Below are 12,058 nucleotides of genomic sequence, written 5' to 3' on the forward strand. Positions count from 1 at the left end.
GGTGTTATGCCAGTCCCTCTCAGACAACCAGATTATGCACATCCCACAGAAACCTCACTTTGGGGGCACCACCTACGGTATGAACCTCTTCAAGGCCTTGCTGGTGGGGCCCCTGACGGCGTTCAGGTGGCTCTGGTGGTGGCGGCCGGACGTAAATCCTCTTACTGTGCGTCGAGGGGCTTCGTTACCGCCCCCTCGTGTGGCCAAGAGTACTGGTTCCTGCTGCGGGTGCAGCACTAGGGAAGTGGCGGCCAGCACTTCCACCGAAGGCGGAGCCTACACAGTGTGGGGGGAGGACGGGAGCGACGGGCAGGTGGTGGTGTGGTCGTCAGGTGTGTCTGTGAGCCGCGTGGTCCGCATCAAGCAAGTCACCCGCACTTGCCTCAACGACGTCCTTCTAGCGGCGCTGGCGGGGGCACTCAGACTTACCTTGCAGCGCCAGGGCGTCGTCCATCCCCCAGACCTCAAGGTAAGTCTCTTGTTTAATTGGTTTTATCGTTCACTACCAAGTTTCTTGCTGTCTTTGTTTTTAAGGTTAGGCCTATTTGACGTATGATTACAATACTTTATTGTCGTCTGTTGTTGTTATAACTACATAAATTTTGTGTTGTGAAACAAGTAATGTTACTACTGGCCAGCGGGCACCAAGTAGGTAACAAGTTACACTGAAATGCTGCATATTTTCGCATGAGACAAAATCTGTGTAACTGTGTGAGTGTGTGCAGGTTGTCCGTGTCTCTATTTACAACATTTCCCCAGACACACATGAGAATGTTTTTATGATAGTTGACACCGAGGTGGAGCTCATAGTCCTGTGCTGAAGTTTCAGAAAAGTTATCACTTTCATATTGTAGCAATGTAAACGTCATTGGAAAATAATCGAACTTTTATATTACAGACGAATTTTTACATTGAAGTATTGTGTTGGGTTGATGACACGGCCGCTGCTACGGGTTGGGGTTGTTGTCTCCTGCTTGGCCGACACTGTATCTTGCTTTAAATAAAGCAAATACGGCCTGATGTTGGTTACACATGATATGATGGATGTGTATGTGGGGGGTAGGAGTGCCATGGTAGAAACCCCAGACGGAAAACCCGACTTGGGCTCTGTGGGGCACATAATGGAGCTACACAGCATCTGGCAACCCCTGCAGTAAACCGCTTTGGGCAATACATGTTTACTGAGCTCCAATAAAACCCCAATGACAGAATAGATGGAAGAGGTGACCAACACGGGAACCCAACAACTACCAACGGATGAAGGCAATGCAAGTCACCTAAAGAATGGTAAACTTAACGTTGGCGATCATTCCACATTCTTACGCTTGAAGGAGCACCACACGAAAAGGTGTCACTTTTTTGGCGTGTTAGCCCGCCTGCATACCGAGACAGATAAGCGCCAGCGCCGGAAAGACACTGCCGCCGCCCCTCCCGCACTAGATGTAGTCTTCCACACTTGCAACATTTGTGGATGACCCTGCCAGTCCCTATTGGCCTCTCGAGTCACCTCAGCTCACCAACGAAGGCGCCCTCTCAAATAATTCATATCATTGTATCATCGCTGGATGATCGTAATATTCGATTCCGAGTGACAGCAAAGTACACAGGTTCACTAATAGAGCACAACTGTTGTGTGTTATACTTTTTCTGTATTCATGTTGGCCGACTGTCTCCATATTTCACGTCCCTTTTATGTCCTTTACGGTAGCTGAGGGATACAGTCCCCGTGTTTGTCTTGTTTTACTGACGCATTTGACCTCGTAAATATGTAAAACGGTATATGTCGCCCCAGTAATACTTGTGACTCATACGATCAATCCATCGTATAATATCGGTCAACCTGGACTCACCTCCCATTAGTGGGTGGAACAGGTGGAGGCAGTGAGGTAAAAAAAACTAATTTCTTTCCGATAATCTTAAAGTCAGGTGTGCCAGTCAGGCGTGAACTATGAGAGCTGTCATGGAGACGAATTGCTGCCACCTAGAGACGTGTTTTTCTCTTCTCCTCCTTGATGTGAAGGGGCAGCAGCTACACACACCGAAATGCTCACATCAACATTACAGCATAAAGCATTTTTCACCCTCATCCTGGCGTCCGTCACGTGAGTGTGAGGTCACCTATCACCGAGAGGATGAGATAGGATAAGTGTATCTTTCCCCAGAGAGTAAGACACTTCCTCCGAGTCTCAGGGATACAGATGAGGAAGAGAGAGAAAGCGAGACTTTCCCCAGTGAGAATCTATCCCACGAGGAAGATGATGATTCGCGAACCCTTGGGCTAGTTTGACCTTATTTGGTATTTTTCAGTGTTTGTTGTCTGTTTAAAAATGTTACGGGAATAAATGGATGCAGAGAGAGAGAAAGAGAGAGAGGGAGAGAGAGAGAGAGAGTAGAAGTGACCTGTGTTTGTTTACCTTGTGGGTAGTGGAGTGGTAAGGGACCTTATTTAAGTACACACTATAATTTGCTGCCTTGGCTGTAAGACTTGGGATATTTTTCTCATATGGAAATAACCTGCCAGAATATATTTCATTTCCACAATGGTCTGGACATATTTTTCTCATGTGGAAATAAGCTTACAAAAGTATATTTAACAGAGGCAGGAATGTTGTCTCATGGAAACAGCTAACAAGAATTTATTTCATCTGAGAATTGTTTTCCACGAGACTTGTATATTTTTCTCATGAGATATATTCTTTCAAAGTATATTAAACAGACTCGGATCTTTTTCCTGTATGAACGTAGCCAGAATATACTTGGAGGATAAAGTATATTTCACAGTGCCTCAGGTCTCTTTGTCAGAGTATATTTCACCGAGGAAGTCAATCGTCTTTACGTCTGCCACTATGGAGGTAACTAATGCAGAAGACATGTGAAGTATATCGTTGTCTTGACACTGAACATGACTGAAGTAGAGTGTTGTTTTGTTCTGAAGAAAAAGACAAGAGAAGAATATTGTAGATTTGTATAAAGGAAAAAAAAGGTTATATTATTGTCGTTTTTGAGACAGACAGACAGACAGAGAGACAGACAGTCAATCAGTCAATCAACATCAACAATACTCCATCGTAGTTTTCCTATTTCTACTGAAGACAATGGCTGGTGGATTAGTTATGTAAGAATCCTCTGAGTGGAATTGTTGAGTGATGTGTACAGTGTGTGTGTGTGTGTGTGTGTGTGTGTGTGTGTGTGTGTGTGTGTGTGTGCTCCAAACTGTCTCTCTATCACAGGTTTCGTGTTTTCTCTTTCTCTGTCGACCCGTAGCTCTCTAACTCTCTATATCTCTCAACCATTCACTTGCCCTCTCATTCACCAGGTGCTTTCTCTCTCTTTCCCTCTCTCTGTCTCCTGGCCTATTGATCTCTCTCTCTCTCTCTCTCTCTCTCTCTCTCTCTCTCTCTCTCTCACCTTATCTCACAACTCTTCATTATTAGTCTTAATTTGACAAGTGATCTAATGGAAAGTCTCTCGTCTCATCTCATCTCATCTCAATTAACCTGTTAGTATTAATCTCATTCAGCATCTTATTCCGAGTCTCTTTATATCTCTGAGATAATTATCCTTCTTATCCTTCTTCCTTTGACCTGACCTCTTGACACGCCGCTGAGATTCCTTTTAAGGGCCGCAGGTCATATGGCACTCCCAGTCCTAAGTTCCTTGAGCCTAATCTCTTCCTAATCTATTTGGCTTTAGCATTAGGATTGGGATTTAGTTCAAATGGGGTTAAATATTAAAAAGGCCAAATCTAACCTAAACTGACCAAGGCTCGCCTATAACCTAACCTAACCTAACCTAACCTAACCTAACCTAACCTAACTTAACCTAACCATCACGAATGAGGAACTGAGGTCCATTAGGCCTGCCACTCTTAAGCTTAATGATTAATTTAAGGTAGGTTAGGTTTGGTTAGGTTAGGTTAGGTTAGGTTAGGTTAGAGTTAGGTTATGCTTGGTTACATTAGATTAGGTTTGAGTCTCTAGTGGGACTGGAGCACACTAGACCAGTCTCCGTTGTGAGTGCCTTTGTTCCTCCTCCAGACGACATGAAACGACTTACGTACACAAACACTACCTCACCTGCTCCCTGTGTGTGTGTACCTGCCCACAGACTGACGTACACCTATCTCCTGTGTGTGTACCTGCCCGCAGACTGACGTACACCTATCTCCTGTGTGTGTACCTGCCCGCAGACTGACGTACACCTATCTCTTGTGTGTGTACCTGCCCGCAGACTGACGTACACCTATCTCCTGTGTGTGTACCTGCCCACAGACTGACGTACACCTATCTCCTGTGTGTGTACCTGCCCGCAGACTGACGTACACCTATCTCCTGTGTGTGTACCTGCCCGCAGACTGACGTACACCTATCTCTTGTGTGTGTACCTGCCCACAGACTGACGTACACCTATCTCTTGTGTGTGTACCTGCATGAAATAAACATTCAAAAGAGTTTACCTGCAAGAAGTGATACCCGTATGTAAGCTCAGGACATGTTACTGGAACGATTGATTTGATAAAAGTTAAATGGTGAATTGTGGCCATGATTACGGACTATTTGGCTCACCCTGTATATGTAACCCGGGAGAGTGGTGAACTATAGGGCGCCACCTTTAGAATAACTCATAACTCATAACACATAATACAACATATAACTCATTTTTTTTATTAATTATTTCTTTAGTGATATTTATTTTAACTGTAGTGAAGGTTTTTTTTTTTTTTTACAATTTTTACTTTATTATTTGTAGTATTTTTTTTCTTTTTTCGTCTCTTTTGTATGAGTCATTATTTTCCTTGTACTTTCTTTTGTTTTTGTTTTCTAATTTTACATTTCTCCAGTTCCCTTCTCTTATGTGAATTATCTCTTCTTCGTAATTCCCTTCTTTTCTATATACACTATGTTTCTCGCGTTTATTTCCCTTCTTTGTTCTTCTTTTCAAACATTTTTAATTATCTTCTCTCTTATTTTCTTATTATTTCCCTTTTCTCCCATTCCATTTTCGTTCCCAATATTTTCCGCCTTATTTGTTTAATTTCTTTTATTTCTCAATCTTTTTTTTTTCTTAATTCTCTGTCCTCGTATTTTCAGCGTTTTCTGGTTTATTCATCTTTTTCCCCTTTTCCACCTTTTTCTCTTAATTCTTCATTTTCTTATAATTTACCTTCTTATCATATTACTCTGGTTCTTCATTTTGTTCATAATTCCTTCTTCATTTTCTTGTTTGTTTTCTTTCTCTCGATTTCCTTCCTCTTTTCCTGGACCCAAGAGGAGGAGGTGGCGACCACTCCTCATTGGCTATATCAAGTGACAGACACACCTCTCTCTCTCTCTCTCTCTCTCTCTCTCTCTCTCTCTCTCTCTCTCTCTCTCGCTGGTAATTGGTTGCCTAGCTCCCATTGTGTTTCCATTCTTCATGCTAATTGGTCGACCTCAGGTTGCTGTGTGATCCATCCTTCTCCCTGATTGGCCCACCTGCTTCCTCCCTTCTCTTCCTTGATTGGTCATTCTTTTGTCTTACTCTGTCTTTCTCGTCTATGTTTTCATTCTCTATGTTAATTGGTTACCCACATTATCCTCATGTTTCATCCTCTTCCCCTTGTTGCTGATTGGTTCCCTCTTTATCACGCGTGTCCATCGTTCTCGCTGATTGTCGCTTTGCTGTCACTTGTGTTTATCCATCTTCCTGATTGGTGGACCTACTGTCATGTTTTTCTCTTCTTCTTGCTGATTGGTCCTGCAGTCACCTTCAGGTTCTTGTTTCGTGTTCCTGATTTGTGGAAAGAAAATCAAATTGGATGTTATTTTGTCCAGTGGGATTTTACCTCAGTGGAAATATATCCAGCTGAACACTCGCAGTCGAGAAGCTGTCCAGTGGGATTATGGGGAAGTGAGGATGCCGGGCCCCTTCCTCTTCCTATTTTCCCCCTCCTCCTTCTACTCCTCCTTCTTCTACTTCACCACCTCTTCTTCCTCCGACAGACAGGGTATAGAGGTTGTAAGCATCCCGCCATCACCTCCTCCACCCCCCCCTTCACACCTCCTCCACCTCCCCACCCCCTTCACCCCTTCTCACCCCCCTTCCACACCTCCTCCACCCCCCTTGCACCTCCTCACCCCCTTCACCTCCTCCACCCCCTTCCCCCTCCTCCACCCCTTCACACCTCCTCCACCCCCTTCCACCTCCTCCACCCCCCCTTCCACACCTCCTCCACCCCCCCTTCACACCTCCTCCACCCCCCCTTCACCTCCTCCACCCCCTTCACCTCCTCTACCCCCCTTCACCTCCTCCACCCCCTTCACACCTTCTCCACCTCCTTCACCCCCCCCCACACACACTCATACATTGTGCTGTTAGCATCTTTTACCTCTCCACCTGTCCCGTATTTTCTGCTCTTTTCTTGCCGTTGACTCAGGGGCCGCATGACCTAGACAGCCCCTGGTTGACCCACACTTTAGTTCTCTTACATTTGGCTGTTTATTTTTTATTCTCCCTGACGTCATTAGTGACCTTTCGTGCCCTTCATATCCCGGAGGTGACTCATTGCTATTTGTGTCGTATTTTACTTTCCTTTATTTATTTGTTTTACGTCAGTGACAACTCATGACCTTGACTTCTTCTCTTTAGCATTTTATTTTTTGCAGACGTCAGCTTGACCTTAACCTCCCCGACCTTCTAGACTCCTATTTGTGTGGCATTCTTACCCCCGCCCCGCCAAGGTCTATAATAATAATAATAATAATAATAATAATAATAATAATAATAATAATAATAATGGTGATAATAATACTAGACGTCATCAGCCAACATTATACACAACACCTAAGTGACACACTCGCTCAGTTAACCTTCCGTACTAGTCTAAGCTCCCGTCTTCCCTTCTAAAATTATTCCCTAGTTAGTTAACTCAGATTCTAAAACTTTTGGGGTAATTGTCTTGTCCATCAGTGTTCAGGGAGTAATTTGTGTAGCAATGTACAGAAGTTTTAAAAGGTGGAGAGTGTGGTGGGGGAAGACAGCGGGTGTAGAGGCTCGTGTATAGTGTGCTGGTGAATAATTCTGTATATTTACACCTAAATCCTCTCTTCCTACTGACATTTTCAATGAGGTATAGTTTATAAACATACCCAGGAATACACTGTATATATATATATATATATATATATATATATATATATATATATATATATATATATATATATATATATATATATATATATATATATATATATATATTTCAATCGTATTTTTATGTATTAATACTGTAAATGTATAAACTTTCTGTATAATTCGGCGAGTTTATTCCTGTATTAAATTATTTTGTGGTACAACGGTGAACATGTACAATAGCTTTAGTACACTGTGTGTATGTGTGTTTACATTCTTTTGTTGTGTATGGAATAAAAATATGTTGGTGAATGGTATTTCACAGCATATTTTCAGCAGTACGACGGATGGATATGTATTCTTCCTCTGTGTACAGTTGTGTACAGATACTTTAGGTCGTAGTATGACTGTTAACGTACAGGTACTAGACCAGTGCTCTATACTTGTCTCAGTGAGAAGGATTTTTAGTATGATCTTAACCAACTGACTGAGGACAGGTTGGTATAGGGACAGTTCAGCTGCTGCACCACACAGGCGTTGGATAATCCGCCCCTGGTCTTATATGTTCCCTCCTACCTTCACACCTTCCCTCTTTCTCCCTCATTTCTTCCTCCTCCTCTCTCCATCTAGCCACGACTACTGTACATGTTACATTAATACCGACTAACTAATCGACGCACAACACACAAAAAACTCTATAATTAACAGCCTCGCCACATGTGTAATATCCCACCAATCCCACTGCAGCATGAATTCTGGGAGTGTCATAAGTCATACACGTAACCGCCGTAAAATTTGTACGACTGATTTCGTTATATACCAAATACGTCAAAACGATTCATGCTGGTCAGAGAAATCATAACATGAATGCAAAAACTATTGTAATTTTTGGGGGGTGAATTGGGTTCAAATGCATTGTGTATATTGTAATGCCTTTGTTTGCTAATGAAACACATTGTAATCAATAATGCTGGAGAAAAATCTTATGTGTTTTACAGACAACAAAACGTGTGGGACCAGAATATCTTAGGTGGGTGTAGAGGTTGTCGAATAATATGTACGATCCACGACTCATTGTAAACAAACACTGGTACCCTAAGTCTATAGTCTTAATTCATTGTTTTTTTGTTGATTCATTATTATACAATCATCATCTATTGGTCCATTCCTTCATTCACAACCAGAATCTAACACAATTGTTGTTGTTTAATCATTCACAATGTAATATCAGTTTTTTTCTCATTTAGATTTTTTGGTACATAAATATTTGATGCGCCATTTCTTTCGTTCTTTCACAAAGATTTTTTACCTACTAATTTTTCGCGTGCTGCATAAATTTGAACGTTAGAGTATTACTTTATTTCTCTTCCAAGGGTTTCTTTCTTTTTTCTTTATTTCGTGGCTTAATTTTTTTTCGTTTTTTCTCTAAAGAATTCTCTCTCTCTCTCATTAACATATTTTTAATAATACTTAGATAAGACAAACAAGGTAAAACATTTCTCCCCGGCAACTGTATTTAATTGTGTTGCTTCAATATAAGTGAGGACACGGCACTGTACAGTATAGTATATCAGAGGGAGGATGGAGGGTGTAATACGAACACTAAAGGGAGATAAACGAAGGGGAGAACGATAAAAGAGAGAGAAAGAAAAAACGAAGAATAGTTAGATAGAGAGAGAGAGAGAGAGAGAGAGAGAGAGAGAGAGAGAAGAGAGAGAGAGAGAGAGAGAGAGAGAGACATATACTTAGAAAAAAGACAAAGTAAAAGACATCAAGACATAAAGACAGACACACAGAGTTCATTTATCAGAAGGTCAAATATCTAGATGAAGTCTAAAGGTCAAGAAAATACTAGTTAAATGAATGGTCAGTGGACAAAACTTCAAATGTCAGGAGGTCATAGGCTCAAAGGTCAGGATGTCATAGGCTCAAAGGTCAAAGGTCATAGGCTCAAAGGTCAGGAGGTCATAGGCTCAAAGGTCAGAGGTCATAGGCTCAAAGGTTAGCAGGTCAAAGGTCAGGAGGTCATTGATCAGGCGGTGAAAGCTCAAGAGAATATATAAAGTTTTAAAGGGTAAAAGGTGAGGCGGCCACATTAATGGGTGGTTGTGGGTAAGCGCCTTAGTGCTCTTCCATTAAAACGTTTGTTCTCTGGCTGGCAACACACAACACATATTACGTTTGATCAGGTTAAACTTGCATCAGCTACCCCCGACATGTTCCTCAGGGGTAAGGGGGGTTAAGGGCTTGTTTCTGTGGCACGTGTCAGGTTACTGGGGGTGGAGGGAGCTATTTCTGGGGTATATTTTGTGGGAGAAAGGAGAGAGAGAGAGAGAGAGAGAGAGAGAGAGAGAGAGAGAGAGAACAGATTCCTCTTATAGAAAGACATATAACTAAGAATAATGACCATGTATATAATATTTAGTTATTTATTTTCTATTAGAATTATATTTACTGTATTACCTTAGACACACACACACACACATACATATATATATATATATATATATATATATATATATATATATATATATATATATATATATATATATATATATATATATATATATATATATCGAGGCTTAACATGAGAGTTCGGGTATAAAATGTCGATGTTTGAATCACTGGGCGTTCATGTTTGTGCCGTAGCTTAAGTGGACCAGATAGTTAAGTGGATCAGATAGTTAAGTGGATCAGATAGTTAAGGTAGAAGCTTAAGGGAATCAGTTAGATACACCTCTCCTCAAGAGCTTAGAGATCTGTGAGAATCCATCAACGTGTCTAAGCTTGATGGATATATAAAACGTGATAGTAATGACTCCATCTGTGTATGAAAGCTAACACTTGATGGGGTAGTGTCGCGCTTAGTTTATTCTGACTAACGTTAGATGATTTTTTTTCTTAGCTGAAAGGAACCCCAATCACTTAATGGGAAAAGAGAACCTCCAAGATCCTTCTCCCGTCAAGAGCAGATGTCTCAAAGGCTGAGAAATCCTTGAGAATCCATCCACGTGTTGTAGCTCAAGTGAGGTTGTTAGATACATCCTCACATCTCCAGTTAGAGAGAAACTTCGAAATGCGAATTTGTGAGAATTTTGGAGGAGAGGGTGAGTGACCAGGATGGCTGAGGGTCACCCGAGGGGCCACTTCTTCCTCACCTCCAACTTTCTCCTGATTCACTACAGTGTTGATGCTGAGCTGCTAACTCTAGGAGACGAGGAGAGAAGGAAAGACAGGAACAGGAAGAGAGTTTGTTTGAGGGAAGAAGAATAGGAGAGGAGGAAAGAGAATTTGTTTGAGAAAGAGAGAAAAGGAATGTTCTTGTGGGAGGAAGGAGGAGGGATTTAAGGGAATGCGCTAGAGGGTAGGGAAGGGAGGGAGGAGGAATATACTTGAAGAAGAGAGAGGGATGGGAGGAGATAGGAGGAAGGGATATACAGGGGAGAAAAGGATGGAAGAATTGAAATGGAATAGGAGGAGGAAATAAAGAGCTTACGGCAGGGAGAAGGATAGGGATGGGGAGAGAAAAGAGAAGAGGAATTTCTGAAGTAACGGGAAAGGGAGAGTGAATATTTCTACATGACTTATCCCCCTCTTTGTCCTCCCTTGTCCCTCTCTCAGTCTCCCATTTTTCTTCCCACTTCTATATCTTCAACCTCCCAAGTTCCCCTCCCCCACACACCCCCCTTCATTAACTCCCTTCTACATGTCACTTGGCTCTCTCCTTTGTCATTCAAGATTTTTTTTATAAGATTTCTACGTTAAATTTGTCTTCAGCTTAGTTAACCAGTCAAGGATATTACTCTTAAGAGGAATATTTCAAGGTCCTAACCACTAAGAATACGGACCTAACTTTGAGGGCTTCAGGTCTGGGGTCTATAATCATGGTCCCTGAGGTGGAGTTGTTTATATCAGACGTATTCGCCACCACCATCATCCACCAAGTTCAGCTTGAAATTTATAAGTGATTTTATATTCTAGCGATGTTTTATACTCGAGAGATACATAATCATTATATATTATATTACGGGGCCCACTGTACCCTCAAGAGGTATATAATCATTATAGTATTTATTAGGGGCCCGCTGTACCTCAGAGTATATAATCATTATAGTATTGTATTACGGGGCCTGCTGCTACCTCTCGTATGTTTACTGTAAACGATTGAATGACGAATAAAAATCAGTGGAAGAGAAACGAACTATTGTCCAACTCCTGCAATAAACACTCAACATTGTAACTCCTGTGAAATATATAATCTGTGCTTTACAATTATCTTTTCTGTAACTACGGAAAGAAACAGCATTAACAAAAGGTCTAAATAAGATTATACAGATGACATTATTATCATGAACGATATATGGTGAATATATTTGGCTCATAAAACTAAAAAAAAAATATTAACATAATATTTTGGCCAGTCAAGAGTTAAATCTGTCTCCTCACCAACTATAATCTACCTTCTCCCCATTTCCACTTCTCTCCTCTCTCTCCCCCCACATCATTTCCTTCCTCCCTCTGTCCTCCCCACCATACACCTCCTCCTCATATCCAATTCCTCTCATCTAAGGCATTTGATCCTGTCCTCTAGTAATGCTTTACAGTGATGGGATCGATGAAAATTTCCTCCAGCCAAATTTTTTCTTCAAGTGACATAATCGATCTTGCTCTAATCATTACCCAGATCTTGACATTCCTTTTTTAATAATATTTTTTGATGTAATTTGTGTGAAGGAGACGAGGAAGGAAGAAAGGGGGGGGGGAGGAGGAAAGAGGGGAGATGACTGAAGAAGAGAGGGGTGGAGGAATATGAAGGAGGAAAGGAAGATGAAAGAGGGAGATGAAGGAAGAAAAGAGGAAGGTGTCAAAAGGGTAGAAGGGGAGAAAATAAGAGGGAGAAGGAATGGAGGATGAAAAGGGAAAGATGGAGGGGAAATAGAGTGAAAGAGGT

Source organism: Homarus americanus, unplaced genomic scaffold (genome assembly GCF_018991925.1).
Source record: "Homarus americanus isolate GMGI-L3 unplaced genomic scaffold, GMGI_Hamer_2.0 scaffold54443, whole genome shotgun sequence".
Taxonomy (NCBI): domain Eukaryota; kingdom Metazoa; phylum Arthropoda; class Malacostraca; order Decapoda; family Nephropidae; genus Homarus; species Homarus americanus.